We start from the raw sequence: 16,429 nt of genomic DNA on the forward strand, positions 1-16,429 counted from the left end.
ACTTGCTGGTTAAGTGGTCTCATATCACATATCACATCCAAGCTCAAAGTAGACACTAAGGGCTAAATTTTTTAAAGGGCTCTCCAGATTTGCATTGACAAAACCCTCATTGGTATGCATGAGCAGCTGTCTGGTTACCCACCCCACCCAACTGCAAGCTGGTGGCTTCCTTATCAAAAGCTGTACAAATCCTGAGCTAAGACTGTAACTGTAAATTGATAAACCACGGAAATATTGACGACAAAACTGCAAGAGAAGGTGAGGGTGGGACGTTCTGGGAGAATAGCATTGAAACATGTATATTATCATATGTGAAACAGAACACCATTCCTTGTTCGATGCATGAGACAAGGGCTCAGGGCCGGGGCAATGGGATGACCCAGAGGGATGGGATGGGGAGGGAGGTGGGTGGGGGGTCCAGGAAGGGGAACACATGTAAACCCATGGCTGATTCATGTCAATGTATGGCAAAAACTATTACAATATTGTAAAGTAATTAGCGCCCAACTAAAATAAATAAATTTATTAAAAAAAAAGAAAACAGAAAAAAAAAAAACAAAAAACCCTGCAACCAGCATGCTCTTGTTCACTGTGCTAAAATGAGCTAGTCTATATAGACTATCAACCATATGCTCAATATTTGAACTTTTCTGTAATGTCTGCTTTTACACAAACTCATCAGTGATAGGCACATTCTCATTTAATCAAGTATGACTGGACCGTGGCCAGGGCATCTCCTATGATATAGAACTCAGCAGCGTCAGAATAAGGCACATACAACCTAAATCTCCAGAGTGTGTGTGTGTGTGTGTTAGTTGCTTAGTCATGTCCGACTCTTTGTGACCCCATGGACTGTGGCCAGCCAGGCTCCTCTGTCCATAGGATTCTCCAGGCAAGAATACTGGAGTGGATTGCCATTCCCTTCTCCAGAGGATCTTCCCTATCCAGGGGTCGAACCCTGGTCTCCTGCATTGCAGGCAGATTCTTTACAGTTTGAGCTACAGGGAAGTCCTTAAATCTCCAGAGGCTTGTAGGTAAACCAGTCAGTCTAATAAAATTGATCTATTTTTCCCTCTCATTCACCCACTTCCCATATTAAGATTGTTAAGGAATGATTGTATCCTCCCCAAATTTGTATGATGAAGATATAACCTGCAAAGTGACGGTATCTGGAGGTGGGGTCCTCAGACAGAGATCAGGACTAGAGGAGGTCACAGGTGTGGGGCCCTCATGATACCTGGAAAGCCTGTTCGCTCTCTCCCTGACATGTAAGGACATCATGAGGAGATGACATCCGGCAAGCCAGGAAGGGAGAAATTGAATTGGCTGGCACCTTGATCTTAGACTCTCTGGCTTCCAGAACTATGAGAAAACAAATTTCTGTTTTCTAAGTCACTCAGTCCATGGAGTTTTGCTATGGCAGCCCAAGCTGACTGAGACAGTCACAGAAATAATTATCTATACAAATACATAAATAAATATTACTCTAAAAGTTTCTATGACATTGGTGTCATTGCACGGTTCCATGTAAAGTTAGATCAGCTCCACATCATTAAGTACACTTGTAGTTTAAGTCTTCAGCTAGTAAAAGTTTATCTCTCTGTTTAGCCCATTTGGAAAAGGTATTCCCTTTGGGGGACTGTTTAATAAGTCAAAGACATAACAGAAATAGTGTTGACCTCATTAACATAAGCTCCCTTCTCCTGTTTATAACTTGGTCATAAACCTTCATAACTGCTCAGAAAGAAAACCGTCTGGATGATAATAGTACTCAGAGGGGGTGTCGTTTGCAGATCAGTGAAGCCAGGCCACATGTCCCTACAACAAAGTGCTACTCTCAGTGAAAACAAAATTACTTTAAAAATTATTAATGCATCAAGACTGCTATATAGAAAAGTACATAAATGTACAGAATATAAAGGAAAGACTTTTTTTTTTTTTCACACAGCTAATCTCAAGCAGGTATACTCACACATTCTCTTGATTCTAAGATGCAGTCACTTGTATGGCACATTTTAGATTTGAATTAGCTTTTTAAATATATGATACATACACACATAGAGAGATGTACACTGTGTACATACTGATAACAATACCTGTCCTGATAATCAATGTTATGTGAAAACTGCATCATAAGACTGAGTAAATGGGTTATGTTTACTGTGCAACTCTCTTTCTCTCTGTGCATATGTGTATATGTTTGTGTGTGTTACAGAGACATGAAGAGGAGAAAAATCTTCAATCTGTGACCTTGCTCTTATGATCTCTGACGTGTTGGTAAGGTAAGATGTACATACCCAGCTGCTCTGGGAATATGATTAGACAAAAAATTGAAGTTTACAGAGGTGGGGGATATGAATCAAAGGAGTAGTCTAGATGTCTCCTTAGCAAAAAATAGCAACTTTAGTTTAATTTCAAAAATATACTGAATGCACTGTCCAAAGCATCATTTGTCTTTTTGTACTGGTTAAATGCCTGCATTCAGTATTCTATGGAACCTGAGCAATGTCCTAAAGTAAAAGCTGACTTCTAAACTTCAGTGAGTACACATGTCCAAGTTAGATTCCAGAATTAATTGAAATTATAAAGTGTGAAAAATACTGCAATATATACATATACAGTACTTTAGAAGTGAACAAGGATCACTTTCCCATAGTAATCAATAGCAGCGTCACCAAGGGTGAATCAGCCAGATTCATGGCCCCTGTCCTTCACCCCTGAAATAGTCTTTCTAATTTCAGAAATTGTAGTGAAAGTGAAAGTGTTAGTCACTCAGTCTTGTCCGACTCTGTGCAACCCAGTGGACTGTAGCCCACCAGCCTCCTCTGTCCATGGGATCCTCCAGGCAAGAATACTAGAGTGGGTTGCCATTTCCTTCCTGACTCAGGAATCAAACCTAGGTTTCCTACATTGTAAGCAGATTCTTTACCATCTGAGCTACCAGGGAAGCCCTGTAGAAACTGTAGATCTAATCCAAATAGTAGGTCTAATTTCCAGCTAACAGGAATAGCAGCTACTAGAGGAGCAAGTTAAACCAGGGAGAAGTTTGAGAAATCTAGATGGTGGGATTTTCTATAAGATAACCTGCTGGGTCTGCTTAACAGGAACATGGCACAGGGGGAAAAGGGGACGATGGTGGGTACATCAGTTCCTGGTGAGAAACTATTAAGAGGTAGCAACCAAGGCTAGTGTGTGGACTTTAACTGGGTCCCACTTTGAACACACCAACACCAAAAGGCATCTAATGGCTAATGGGGGAAATTTAAATATGGATGGGATATCAGTTAATAGTAAGGGCTTATCTGTTCTGTTCAGTCACTCGGTCCTGTCCGACTCTTTGCGACCCCGTGGACTGCAGCACGCCAGGCTTCCCTGTCCATCACCAACTCCCGGAGCTTACTCAAACTCATGTCCATTGAGTCGGTGATGCCATGGATGATAATATCAGTTTAAGTAGGTGGTTAAATGGGAAAATGTCTTTATTTTGGCGGCAGGTAGCAGGGGGGCAGTTCCTTCTAAAGTATTTAGTGATGATATATTACAGTCTATCATTTATTTTAGATATTTCAGCAGAAATGTATAAAGCAAATACAGTGAAAGGTTGTTGTTGTTTAGTCGCTAACTTGTGTCTGCCTCTAGATAATGTCACTGAGCTTCAGACAGTACATGAGAACTGAGACAGGGTGCCTACCTGGTCAGCAGGTGATCCAGCACCCAGGGGCAGCGGAGGTACCCTGGGTGGGAGCAACAGTGTCCTCCATCAACTGGAAGGCATTGGGGACAGTTGATAACTGCAGCCACAGACAGAAGCTACTGGCTTCGTAGCAGAGGCCAGTAAGGGCAAAGGGGGCCGGGAACGTCTACAAAGCACATACATCCTCCTTGTTACCTTGGAACTTCTCAATCCCTGTCCACACACTGTTCTAGAAGAAAAGAGTATTTGAGAATGGAAAATGCCCTGATTGGGATTTTAAACTGACTTAGCAATTGGAGTTGGGTTTTGTAGAAATACAACTAGTTTTCTGTACACGTGAGTGTTGCCTGTGTCAGTTCCACTAGCAGCCACGTAGAGCACAGCAACTAGTGCTCTGGCTCAGACTCACAGAGGCAGGCTCGCTCAGCTCCTCGATGGAGAACTCAAAACTGCTAATAAAGAGTTGAATTCTTTCACCTTCTTCAGCTTGATTTTCACTGGGTAAACTTTCCCTTGATCCAGCTTCCCTGGCTTTGGGGATTATGTGAAATTGTCAGTGCCTGCCATTTTAATGTGTTTTAGCACAGCAAGCTCATGAAATGTGGCAGCTGGAAGCAGGTGTGAGATGGGAGCTGGGGACGCCAGCTTCTAAGAGAAATCAAGCTTTTCCCAGTGAGGGCTTTAAAGGCAAATGTACATCACCACCTCCAGACTAGAACAAAATTTTGACCCTAGTACTCAGAGAAAGAGAGTAAGGTCAAAGACAATCACAAACACAAATGCTGTTAAAGAATGACACCGCCCCCCCCCAATGTTTGCAACAATGGGGTGAGGAAAAGGAGCTTGATAGTAGGGAAAAGCTCAGAGATAAATAATACAGGTAAGGGGTGTCATAGGGCTTCCCTGGTAGCTTAGCTGGTGAAGAATCTGCCTGCAATGCACAAGACCCTGGTTTGATTCCTGGATCGGGAAGATTTTCTGGAGAAGGGATAGGCTACCCACTCTAGTATTCTTGGGGTTCCCTGGTGGCTCAGATGGTAAAGAATCCACCTGCAATGTAGGAGACCTGGGTTCAATCTCTGAGTTGGGAACATCTCCTGGAGGAGGGCATGGCAACCCACTCCAGTAGTCTTGCCTGGAGAAACCCCATGGACAGAGGAGCCTGGCGGGCTACAGTCCATGGGATCGCAAAGAGTCAGACACAACTGAGCAACTAAGTACAGGACAAGGAGTGTAATACAGGCTTCCCAGGTGGCTCAGTGTTAAAGAACCTGCCTGCCAAACAAGAGACATGAGTTCAATCCCTGGGTCAGGAAGATCCCCTGGAGTAGGAAATGGCAACTCACTCCAGTAAATCCCATGGACAGAGGAACCTGGTGGCTACAGTCCATGGGGTTGCAAAGAGTCAGACATAACTTAGCCAACAAATAACAACAAGGAGTGTAGTAGAATTCAATCATACATAGAACCAAGAATGTGACCACACAGCACTTAATCTGGATTGGGAGGAGAGAGGCAGGGTACTCTTCTACATGTTTCTAAACATTATTAGCCTTTTTAGGGGGCTTGAGAGAAGACAAAACTTTAGTTCACTAACGTCAAAAATTTTGCTTTGAGTTTCTACATCTGCTAATACATGCCCCTAGACTTTTCCTTAAGTACTTACAGGAGTGTATGTCTGTGTATATGTGTGTGTGGGTCTGCTTAGGGGTGTGGGGGTGTGTATGAGTGTATCTGTGATTTAAGCAGAGATATAACAGTCTATGTATCCCCAGTGGCTAAAAGATATTTTGGAAATTATTGTTAATCCAAACAATATTCTCTACAAAGCCCTAGAGCAGGTTACCAGAATGAGATTAGTAAGCAGAAATAGGTAACAAGATTTTTCTAACATCTGGTATTGACCACCTACACAAATTGATTTTTAAAGAAATGGCATTAAGAATTTTTTTCAAAATATGAATTTGGCTTTCAGAATAAATCATCATGGTATCATAGTAAAGTCAAGGTAATATCTGATCTGACATTGTAGTTGAACCAGGTAACCTGTCCCCACATCATGCACCCTTGTTTTGGTTAAGACCTTTTTTCTCTCACATCAACTTGTGTTTCATTGACTAGTGGGTTCTGATCTCTTCCGTTCCTGACTTCTTGCTTTTCACTCAAGTCTGGACTCAGAGTCCTGAAATATTTCGGAGGACCTCACTCCTAGGTGGGGAGTGTAGAGGCACCATTTCTGACCACACTGGGTCAGAATCCCACTGCAGCCAAGTCAGCAAAATTTAGCAAGCAACATTTAGTGATCCTTTGCAACATGGAATGGCATCACACAGATTTTTACCAACCCTAACCACAAAATCAACTTCTCAGTTTGTCTTTGTGCTCCACAAAACTTCAGAGTTTAGACTCTCAAATTAACATCCTTCAGCAACACCTCCACTATCAAGAAGTCTGAGTTTTATAATAATTGCCCATATAATTGACAAGGTTTAGTCATTCATTCATTGGTTCTTGATTAAAAAATAAAACAAACAACAAGAACAAACAATTGTCTTGAATAGCTCTTATGGGTTGGGAACAGTGATAGGCCCAGTGTCATAAGCCTAATTCAGAAGCAAACGACTTTTGTCTACACAGTAGGATATAGAAGCAGCACCTGCCCCCAAAACATCTTTAAAAAAAAAAAAAAAATTCTGCTACTGTGCCTAATCCAGGTACTTAGATCCAAGAGAACACTGATTGTCTACAAAGAAACATCAGTTCGATTTTTCATCAGCAAAAATAGAGATAGAAAGCAACACAATAAGTGAAGCTGTGAAAATAAAAACCTGAAGTATCATTCACTCGTGAAGCACCAAAGACTTAGAGGATTTATCATCCACAGTCAAACCTGTCTGAAAGAATTATTAAAGGATATACTACCTCATCAAGAAGAAATGTAATGAACAAAAAGGGTCAAAAGGTACAAACTTCCAGTTATAAAATAAATCAATCATGGGGATGTGATGCAGGGCATGGTGACTACAGTTAATAATACTGTGTCCCATATTTAAAAGTTGCTAAGAGAGTGGATCTTAACAGTTCTCATCACGAGAAAAAAAATTTGTAACTACGAATGATGGTGAATGTTACATTTGTCACTTTATGACATTCAACATTTAAAACTAAAAAGTTCAAAAATATTAAAATTTATCATCATTAAAATTAATGATGATAAACCTATTTTTATTATTTTTAAAGAAAATGACATAGTTTTTATCAAAAATAATTATATTTTCCAAAGAAAAGAATTGTGAGAAGAGTGGCAATGCTTCACATTTTTGCAAATATCTTTGATGTCTGGCTTAATATTCTTGCTGAAGTATTTGAATAATATGTGACTTCAAAGGACATACATTGATACTGAAAAAAAGGAGACATTTTCATAGCTCTTTTCACATGATGGTGGATATTATTTTTTTAAGCTATATCAAAACTCAATAAGGAGAGGTTTTTTAAAGTTTAGTTACAATGTGAAACTTAAATTTTCTAAGTAAACATTGTTACTCTATTACATTAAAATCAGTTGGTCTATCTTGTACATCAAGTGGTTCTCTTACTACACATAATTCTGTGACATTATACATTGATACTTTTTAGAAAATATTGGTTTACTGAGTTACACTGATCTTCCAAACATTAACATATTTCACTACACAATACCAAAACATCACCTTTGTACCATCATTGAGCTTATCAGAAAAATCTCTAAGAATGGGGACGTTTTCAAGCCCAAAATGCTAGTCACTCAGTCATGCCCCTCCCTTGGTGACCCCATGGACTGTAGCCCGCCAGGCTTCTCTGTCCATGGGATTCTCCAGGCAAGAATATTGGGGCTTCTCTGTCCATGGGATTCTCTAGGCAAGAATATTGGGGCTTCTCTGTCCATGGGATTCTCTAGGCAAGAATCCTGGAGTGGGCTGTCACTCCTTTCTCCAGGTTTCAAGCCCAAGTTAAGCACAAATTTTCAAAATCGTGTTTTACTTTAAAATTTCCAATTGTATCCTTGGCAATAAATATGGTAGTTTGTTTTCTTGAAATGAGATTTTTAAGGAAATGTTTGTAAAGTACATAAATCTGAACAACCATAGTTTCGGTATCAGAGGCTCTGTCAAGGAAAAATGGTATTCTATGTGAAAAGCCAATAGTTCAGCTCACAACTCAACCTCACGATAGCCCTCATACTTTATCGTAAAACAAAAATGTTTTATGTATATTTACTATTTTGTCACACAAAATAGTAAAAAGATGTTTACTTAAAGGTCAGGTTTAATAAAATTTATAAATTGTATTGCTTATTAAAAGAGAAATGGATTTTTAAAAAATTTAAACTGGAAAGACTAGGGTAGCCATTCTTCAGTTTGATGCTTCTGCCTTGATCATTAATATACTAGAAGTTTTACACACCATTCCTTTTGCACCATCACTGCAAATGTCAATATCATGTAAAAGGCAAATAATATCCTAGTTACTGTGAAAAGAGTTTCAGTCTTGCAGACCAGGGTTATGTGGACCATTCTTTCAGGAACACTCTCGTTGAAAAGAGAAGTTTACTGACAAAGAATAGGATTTTATAAAAATTTTCTGAATGAATAGAGAAGCTATAAATGTGGGATGCCTTAAATGCTTTAAAAATGACCCCAAAATTTGCCAGAATAAGTGATAGTTTCTCGCCTGTGAGTATGTCCTAGGACGTGTTCAAGAGAAACTCAGATTAGGCCAGTGAGATGAGAATGAAAGAAAGATGTGAGGACCCAAGGGGTCTTATGACAAAACTGGAACGTTGAAGGGAAAAAAGAAAGAAAGCAAAAGAATCCACGTGAATTTGAAATCAGAAGAGCTGAAGAAACAGCCTTCTCTAGAAGGGCCTTTTATATTGTCTAAAGACAGTGTGTTATAGTCACAGTTTAGAGTTTGTGTATATCCTAGGGGCGTTATTTAGTTAACATTCAGTGTATTCTAATTAGGATACATACTATGGAGTGTTTAGTTCGCATCTGAAAGAATAATCAAGAATCTACACTCCAGAGAGCCACCAATATCAACTCTCTTGAAGGTTTCACCATTGCTAAAGGGTTTTATAATTAGCATAAGAAATGGTTTTCCACCGCTGAAATGAATTCAAGATTGGCAAAATATCATATATCTATATACATTATTATATACCTTCTGCATTTTCTAGATAGAGCGTAGGCTTCCCTGGTAGTGAAGTTGGCAAAGAATCTGCCCGCGATGCAGGAGACCTTGGTTCGATTCCTGGGCTAGGAAGATCCCTCGGAGAAGGGATAGGCTACCCACTCCAGTATATTCTTGGGTTTCCCTGGTGGCTCAGATGGTAGAATCCACTTGCAATGCAGGAGACATGGGTTGGGAAGATCCCCCTGTTGGAGGGCATGGCAACCCACTCCAGTATTCTTGCCTGGATTATCCCCATGGACAGAGGAGCCTGGCGGGCTACAGTCCGTGGGGTTCCAGAGTCGGACACGACTGAGTGACTAAGCACAGCACAGGACAGCACCCACAGAGTGTAAAAATCTGAGCACAGCAGCAAACTACAACTTTCCGAATGGGTTCCCTGGGCCTGGGACACGTGGGTTCTGTGTTCAGACTCAAAATGATTCTATCACCTAACGACTTACCTGAATTGTGAAGCTAGAACACTTTCATATCTGCCTCAAATGAACTTTTTGCTTAAGGTTGGGAGAATGCCTTAAAAAGAAAGAGAGCCAAGACTTCATTGAGTTTTAAAAATGTTTTTGCAGTCTTAAAAATTTATTTCTCACTGGTCTGACAATAAAAGCTTGTATGTGTGACAGAATTCAGCCCAAGACTTGCCTTCTGAAACATACCAGCCAGTAGGGAGGTTGTCAAGAAGGAGACCCCAAATCTTCATTTATCTCAAACTAAAACATTTCCATTGGATAAAGGGCTTCCCTGGTGGCTCAGAGGGCAAAAAAATCCACTAGCAATGCGGAAGACCTGGGTTCTATCCCTGGGTTGGGAAGAACCCCTGGAAGAGGGCATGGCAGCCCACTCCAGTATTCTTGCCTGGAGAATCCCCATGGACAGAGGAGCCTGGAGGACTACAGTCCATGGGGGTCACAAAGAGTTGGACATGACTAAAACATCTCAGACTAAAACATTTCTACTGGTTAAAAATATAAAATAAACATAATAACAACAAAATTTCTAAAAGTTGGAAAAGACCCAAAACATTTTTAACTAGAGGCATTAAAGTACCTATGCAGCACAGAATGAATCTTGCTCAAAGATAGGTTTGGCTTTTGTGTTGGCTTCTAAGAGGTAATCTCTAAGTCTTTTGAATGTCCTGCCTGATAAGAGTGTCTGTTTACAAACATGGGACATGCCAGATAGTCTATGCTGAAAATGTGATTTATGGTATCAGTTCAGCCTTTGAAGGAGCTGGAATCTAAGGTCAGATACACTGGTGGTCAAGCATGTCTACATGACTGAGCCCCAGTAACACTCTGAACCCCGTGGGTCAGGCGAGCTCCCCTGGTTGTCAATACTCTGTGTGTATTGTCACACATCGTTACTGAGACAAGTAAACACTGTCTACACAATGTCACTGACAGAGGGAAACAGAGGGAAACAGAAAGCTCCTTGCTTGTCCAGGCCCTGTCCTATGCCCCGCTGCCCTTGGCTGACTGTATTCTGAATTCTTTTGCTGTAATAAACCACAATCCTGAATGAGTTCTGTGAGTCCTTCCAGTGTCAACTACAAATTGGCACTTGCCATCTACCTCTACAAGAATTAAATCATGTGCTGTGGCAGCTGCTGACTTTCAACACCCCCTTGAAACACTCTCAGGGTGGAGAGCAGAAATGTGGCACTCTGTGCTCTGAGAAAAGCTGGTAGAACAGGTCTTCAAATAGTTAGACGTCTTCAGGAGCCAATTTTATGAACCCAATTCTTATATCTCTTCATATCCAGAAAAGTACTAAAATCCTTCAGTGGTGATGAGTGCTCCTTGTGACTAGCAGAAATCTTCTGCAAAAAAAAAATACATGCTGGATTGCATGTACTCCCCTTTCCCCAAAATCACATATATGCTGACTTTCTCTCCCACCTCTTTGGAGCAGTTTCTCAGAGCTATCTGAGATGCTGTCTCCTGGGCTATAGTCATCATTTTGCCCCAGAGAAAACTTGACTCACAACTCTCACACTGTCCTTTTTTTTTTTTAAGTTGACACTAGTAAAGTATTGAACCTGAGCATGGTCTTGATTATTCCTAAATTTGCAACTAATGTCAGACAGGAAGGTCTTGAGGACTTCCAAATTGTGTAGTACCTAAATAAGACATCATTTTATTCCTCCAGAGATGAAAGTGGGAATACAGGTGGCTCAGACTTGGAGTAGAGAGAAAGTATACTAAACTCATCAGATCTTTTCCTGCAGGAACTGAAATCTGAGAGAAGTATCTAAAGATTAAAAGAACTGAAAACAGAACAAACAAATTTAAAATTTTAAACCCAAGTTAGGAGTATTGAGTAACATGAAATACTGTGTTCAATTGTTTATAGATGGAATCATGAATTTCGCTCACATTTTTTGAACCTGAATTACTTTCAGGAGCAAAAATTTAAGGGGTGATCAGACTAGGGAAAGTTGCCAACTGTGAAAGCAAATGGGTTGCAGAGTCCTGGTCCTTGCTGGAGACAACTCTCTCTCTGAACCCTGGGGGACAGCAGTGTACAGTGAAGTTCAGAGCCAAAGTGGAGGGGGGGAGAGGAACTGCCTTCAGCCCATTTGATGACTTTGACAGCCGCCTCTACCCCCCATGTCTCAGAGACCCAAGCTCCCAAGTTCACACTTTCTGTAATGACAAAACAGAATGACAAGTCAGGAAGGGAAGCCAGAGTCCTAAGGGCCTCAGCACAGTCAAGTATGTATTTCAAAGTGAGATGTGTTTGGAAAACATGATGCTTCTATCATTCTGGACATGAAAGTTATATAACATCTGAAAGAACAAAGCATCTATTTATTTCCCTTTCCCCTTCAGGATATTCTGTTTTACTCTCAACAGCTTATGTGTACTATACACACCAGCTGATGAAGGACAGGTAGGTGGGTTTCAGTAACCTGTTTTCTTGAAAGGCAGCCATATGCTGAGCGGCATCTGCCGCAGGCTTCAGCTGCCTGCCACCAGCAATGTCGACTCTGCCTTGTTTACAGGGCAGTCCTCCGAAATGGTTCTCTTTCACAGTAGAACCCACTACCTTTCCCACAAATGCAAGGCCCTGACACACTGTGAATACTTCAGACGTCACAGCAAACTATTTTCAAGATCTATACATTCCAGAGTCAAATAAAAGCCATGGGAGAATTACTGGTTTGGCCCACCAGAGCGTCTGCTCTCTGTAATGATGTCAGAAGACCCAGAGGCTAGTGTGAACCTATTAATACTTTAAACCCAAGCATAAAGTATTATACTTTATAATATATAGTCCTTACCTCTATCTCATCTTCATCCTTACCCTCGCCCTCAACTCCTTCAACAAGTTGTTTCTAAGTTATGAATAAGTCCATTATGAAAATCCATTTTGCTAAGTTCTGAGTTTGCAAATCAAAGAAAGTGGATTTTTGTTTCATTAAAGACATAAGGCTCTGCAATTTATGTGTCTGAACATTTTCCCAGACTAGGTGATTCCCTATCATTTGACAAGCTGTGAATTTTCTGAGTGCTTTTCACACATTGAGAAAACAGGCAACTAAGATGACACCTGGGCTGATGTGGGAATCACCACGTTCTATGGATCTGTCAAATGACCCTTGATTTTAAGTAGTTTTATTTAGTTTAGTAACAATTCATTTTGCCAAGAACATTTATAGGAAATATATTTTCCATTAAATAACATAAGCTTTTCCCAGAGTGCTTGACATCCACTCCTATCCATTTCTCAGTCTCTGTGTATGTCTCTCTTTGTGTGTATGAGAGAGATACAAGTCTACAAAGAAAACAAGACATATTTCTCCATTTTGTATCATAGCTGGAGTCTATATTATCTCAGAAATCCAAAATATAATTAGAGGAGATCTAAGTAGGAGAGATTGATATCTATCCATCCTTGCAATATATTGATTCTCATTAAAAAGGGTATTAATCATTGGGGATAAATTTGTGCAAAAGGCTGCTGTGGTCTCAGCCCTCATGAAACTTAGCATTTAATGAGGAATATGGAAATCAAATAAGATATTCAACTCCAGTGTGATATTATACCCCATAAGGCCAGTATGAGGTACCTTGGGAATAGACCAGAGTTTAGCAGAGGAAGTAATATCTGAGTTGAAACCTAAAGATTGAGTAAAATTTAAATAAGGGAAAACTATCCCAACGACAAGGACCAAAGGTGAAGGAACATGGGAAATTACAGAAGTAATGGAGACTCTGCTGGGAGGAGCATCAAGAAAAGAAGCAGACAAACTGGCATTGGCTGGCTGCTGGGTGCCCTCATAGGCCACAATGAGAATCTGAAATTTTATTCAGACAGCAGGTGAAAAATTACAAATTTTTTCAGAGACTTTAGGATCCAACCTAACACTCTTAACTGGGCTAATATGACAATAGGAAACAGCATCAGGAATCTAAGATCCAGGCAAGAGGATCCTGAATTTCAGAGGTAGGAAATCTAACTAGGGACACAGCATTGAACAGAGACTTTCAGAGATGGAAGCTACTGTAAAACAGGGCCAACAGTTCCGATTATGACCAGTAAAGAACTAGCTTGAAGCTAAGCCAGATCTCCTGACATGATTCCTTTTATTCCCTGTCCTAGATAACAAGGTCTGGCATGAGGCTCAGCCTAGAGTATGGAAGACTCAGTTCTAAAGACTAGAGAGATTTGAGGGATATAGGGTCATCAATCTTCAATATACGTAGGTTAAATAACATATTATAGAACATCTGAAACACTAAATACATGTACAGCATGTTTCTAGTGTCTCAAATGTCTGACACAATATCAGCAGTAGACAAATAGGAAACCAAGCAATGTGTATATGCTGTCACTCAGTCATGCCTGACTCTTTGCAACCCCATGGACTGTAGCCCTCCAAGCTCCTCTGTCCATGAGATTTCCCAGGCAAGAATACTGGAGTGGGTTGCCATTTCCTCCTACAGGGGATCTTCCCAATCCAAGGATCGAATTCACATCTTCTGCACTGGCAGGCGGTTTCCTTACCACTGAGCCACCTGGGGAGCCCAAACCAAGCAATGTTAATGGCCAAAATGGCCTGACTTCATCAGCTGGCTGAGAATATTCTAGAATATGATGGTAATGTCAGGATCAGCTGAACAACCAGTGTACTTAGAGTATTTATTAAGTATTTTATTACTCTTCCACCAGGGTATTTTTTAAGAACGTGCTATCAGAAGGCAGACTCAGAGCTCATGTTGGAGAATTAAAGAAGGCTGAGAAACGTCGCCCCTCATTTCATGAGATTATAATCTAATTGCAGGTTATCTAAACATATAGGACAGGAAAATAAGTGTCCATGTCCACTCAATGGGTCCAGTGAGTTTACAATGGGTGAGTTTTGTCAGAAGAGGCTTTATGGAGAATGAGGGGCTGGACCTAGGAATACAGAGATGAGAAGTTCCAGGGCTTAGTGGTGACAGTCTTACAGAACTGTAGATATGGAAACATTTCAAAGTCAGCCATATGTTTAGGTCCTGATTCAAGATACCCATAGCAACACTGCTATCAGCCTGTTCCTATGGCTCCCAAACTTTCCAACCCTCCAATAACTGTCATGATCAGACTCAGCTAGCCAGTATTTCTTAGATTCATTGTAGTGACTCCTCACCTATTTTAACACATTTTCTTAGGTCAAGAATGTGTTTCCCTTCTTCCTCCAAGCAATGCTCAGAAGCCTCTGAGGTAAAAATAGTTTCCTACAGTTTCAAGTTACAGTGACTTACAGGGAGCTGTTGTAGGGGCATTCTTAAAGCCTTGGTGACTTTTTGGTGATGGAGTAGCTTAGGGCGCCCTGAAATCTACTCAGCCTACTCTTGTGAGGACACTTCTGTCACAGCTCAGTGAACCTAAGGATACTTTCTGAATCATAAACATCTTAGAGGGTAGTTGTGACTCACAACTACTTTTTAGTGAGATATCTAGAAAACTCTATCTTAACATCTGTCAGAGATCGGTACTCAGGTGTTTAGCAATCACTAGTACTAAACTCAAAAATCACTCGTATACTTTATTGACAGGTCCTTATCAATCCCTTCCCCATCCATCACCCCCTGAAAGCCACAATGGAGTGTGCTCAAATCTCATACTCCATTCCCACTAGGGTAAAGTCTCAATGCTATTATTGATTCTGACTTGACATTTAAGGAGCATCTGAGCTCTGCTTCATCAACAGTCTTTTACTTTCTCATGAATATTTCCTGAGCAAGTCCTGTCTCCTGATATGCAGGCAAAGAGATGTAAGTATTTTTATCCACTATTTCTCAGCATTTAGTGTTTAATATTTCACAGGCACAGATTTCAAGACAAATCTACAAACAGCAGCAGCCAGATCTTTTGTGGAAAAAAAAAAATCTATAGTTAGGGCAGCATTTCTATATTTCAGAACACTGTCAGTAGATCTCCTTAAAGAGTCTATTTTGGATATTAAGAACTCCAGGAGAAGAAAATTTATAATACCATTTTGGGGATAGACTACAAGGAGGATAAAATTTAATGAGCCTTCATTTTATGTAAATACAACAAAACTTTGGATTTATAGAACTGATAACATCAGGGAACTCATTTAATTTTATATAACCCAAGGTCCTAACCTTAAAGAATTCATCTGTTAAAGTTATTGCTCTGTTAGACTAAGGGCCAGTAACCTCGTAAAATATGTATGCCAAGACACCAACCCGAATGTCAGGGAGCTGACTGAAGTTTCAGCTGATGCAGTATAGGAGGGAATGGTTTTCTCAAAAATGAAAGAAAGAGGGTGGGCTCACTTGTAGCGATTTTCCTATTGTAAATAAGTAAAGGAACTGCTTATTGACAAATTCAGACTTAAATTGAAGAAAGTAGGGAAAACCACTAGTCCATTCAGTTATGACCTAGATCAAATCCTTTATGAGTATACAGTAGAAGTGACAAATAGATTTAAGGGACTAGACCTGATAGACAGAGTGCCTGATGAACTATGGACAGAGGTTCATGACATTGTACAGGAGACAGGGATCAAGACAATCCCCATGGAAAAGAAATGCAAAAAAGCAAAATGGCTATCTGAAGAGGCCTTACAGATAGCTGGGAAGAGAAGAGAAGTGAAAAGCAAAGGAGAAAAGGAAAGATATTCCCATCTGAATGCGGAGTTCCAAAGAATAGCAAGGAGAGATAAGAAAGCCTTCCTCAGTGATCAATGCAAAGAAATAGAGGAAAACAACAGATTGGGAAAGACTAGAGATCTCTTCAAGAAAGTTAGAGATACCAAAGGAACATTTCATGCAAAGATAGGCTCGATAAAGGACAGAAATGGTAGGGACCTAACAGAAGCAGAAGATATTAAGAAGAGGTGGCAAGAATACACAGAAGAACTGTAAAAAAAAGATCTTCACGACCCAGATAATCACGATGGAGTGATCACTCACCTAGAGCCAGACATCCTGGAATGTGAAGTCAAGTGGGCCTTAGAAAGCATCACTACGAACAAAGCTAGTGGAG

At 40.4% G+C, this 16,429-nt stretch overlaps 1 protein-coding gene across 3 annotated transcripts in view; it reads right to left on the reverse strand.

Moving 5' to 3' along the window:
• The window catches only part of LOC145516678 (uncharacterized), a 744,489-nt gene that overhangs the window by 408,892 nt on the left and 319,168 nt on the right, over positions 1–16,429 (reverse strand). Inside the window, exon 7 of one of the 3 annotated variants that reach the window (XR_014061653.1) lies at positions 9,373–9,442. The exons of the other annotated variants lie outside the window; for them this stretch is intronic. The gene's annotated coding sequence lies outside the window, so the exon portion shown is untranslated. The remainder of the gene's footprint in view (positions 1–9,372; positions 9,443–16,429) is intronic. 3 annotated transcript variants of the gene reach the window in all.

This window comes from Giraffa tippelskirchi, chromosome 8 (genome assembly GCF_054371585.1).
Source record: "Giraffa tippelskirchi isolate mGirTip1 chromosome 8, T2T-mGirTip1v1.2.pri, whole genome shotgun sequence".
Lineage (NCBI taxonomy): Eukaryota > Metazoa > Chordata > Mammalia > Artiodactyla > Giraffidae > Giraffa > Giraffa tippelskirchi.